The following is a 2210-nucleotide window of genomic DNA, read 5'->3' as shown; positions in this document are numbered from 1 at the left end:
TTTCCCGGGGGGTACGGGGGGGGGGGGGGACACCCCCACAGCCCCCTCGGGGGTCCCTGACCCCTCTGTCCCCTCTGTCCCCTCCCCTGGGACAGGCCCTGACCCCTCTGTCCCCTCTGTCCCCTCCCCCAGCTCATCCCCACCTGGGAGGACACCTTCGACATCGACCTGTCCCGGCCACAGCTGGGCGTGGTCAATGCCACCGACCCCGTGAGTGTCACCCCAGTGTCACCCCAGTGTCACCCCAGTGTCACCCCAGTGTCACCCAAGTGTCACCCAATGTCACCCCCATGGTCAATGGCACTGACCATGTAAGTGTCACCCCTACAGTGTCCCCTACACCGGTGTCACCCCAGTGCCACCCCCATGGTCAATGGCACCAACCCCATGAGTGTCACCTCTGTGTCACTCCAGTGTCACCCCAATGCCACCCTAGGTGTCACCCCTGTGTCACTCCAGTGTCACTCCAACGTCACCCTAGTGTCACCCCTGTGTCGCCCTCATGTCCTCCCTGTGGTCAATGGCACTGACCACGGGAGTGTCGCCTTAGTGTCACCCCAATGTCACCCCAGTGTCACCCCCACGGTCAGCGTCACTGACCAGGTGAGCGTCACCCCTCCACGGTGTCCCCCACAATCCGTGTCACCCCAATGTCACCCCAACATCACCCCAGTGTCACCCCTGTGGTCAATGCACTGACCACATGAGTGTCACACCCCCATGGTGTCCCCCATGCCCTGTGTCACCTCAATGTCACCCCTGTGTCACCCATGTGGTCAATAGCACTGACCACACGAGTGTCACCCTCCCACGTGTCACCCCAGTGTCCCCAAGCGTCACCCCAGTGTCACCCCCATGGTCAATGGCAAGGTGAGCGTCACCCCCCTGGTGTCCCTCACAATGTGTGTCACCCCAGTGTCACCCCAGTGTCACCCCAGTGTCCCCCCCGTGTCCCCAGGCCAGCAGCGTGTGGCTGGACATGGAGGATGAGGAGGATCTGCCGGGGCCCGAGGAGGTCCTGGAGTGGCTCCAGGAGGTCCTGGAGGGGGACACTGGGGATGGTGAGGATGAAGATGATGAAGACGATGATGACGATGAAGATGATGAAGATGATGAAGGGGATGATGATGATGATGATGGTGACGATGAAAATAATGACAACCATGATGACGATGACGATGATGATGATGATGGTGACGATGAAAATAATGACAACCATGATGACGATGACGATGATGATGATGATGGTGACGATGAAAATAATGACAACCATGATGACGATGACGATGATGATGATGATGGTGACGATGAAAATAATGACAACCATGATGACGATGACGATGATGATGATGATGGTGACGATGAAAATAATGACAACCATGATGACGATGACGATGATGATGATGATGGTGACGATGAAAATAATGACAACCATGATGACGATGACGATGATGATGATGATGGTGACGATGAAAATAATGACAACCATGATGACGATGACGATGATGATGATGATGGTGACGATGAAAATAATGACAACCATGATGACGATGACGATGATGATGATGATGGTGACGATGAAAATAATGACAACAATGATGATGATGATGATGATGATGACCAGGCCAGGTCCCCAGAGGACCAGGCAGTGTCCCCAGGGGAATGGGATCCCTGGAGATGGATGAGATCCCTGAGACCCCTGGATGGGATCCCCCAGACAAGGTTCCCATGAGAGATCCCAGTACCAGATCCCAGTGTGGGATCTCTGGGTGAGATCCCAGTGCCAGACCCCAGTGTCGCATCCCTGCTCCAGATCGCAGTTTGAAATCCCATTAGCAGATCCCAGTATGGCATCCCAACTGCAGATCCCAATACCAGATCCCAGTTTGGAATCCCAGTATGGGATCCCATTAGTAGATCCCAATACTACATCCCAGTATGGGATCCCAATACCAGATCCCAGTACGGATCCAATTACCAGGTCCTGGTGCCAGATCCCAGTATGGGATCCCATTACCAGATCCCAATACCGGATCCCAGTTTGGAATCCCAGCATAGGATCCCATTAGTAGATCCCATTCCCAGATCCAAGAGTGGGATCCCAGTACCAGATCCCATTACCAGACCCCAATACCGGTTCCCTGCTCCCGATCCCCTCCCGGGGCCGTGTGTGACACTGTCCCCACCTTGTCCCCCCCTGTCCCCCCCAG

Source organism: Geospiza fortis, unplaced genomic scaffold, assembly GCF_000277835.1.
Source record: "Geospiza fortis unplaced genomic scaffold, GeoFor_1.0 scaffold313, whole genome shotgun sequence".
In the NCBI taxonomy this organism is placed as follows: Eukaryota; Metazoa; Chordata; class Aves; order Passeriformes; family Thraupidae; genus Geospiza; species Geospiza fortis.
This window is presented reverse-complemented; position numbering follows the sequence as displayed.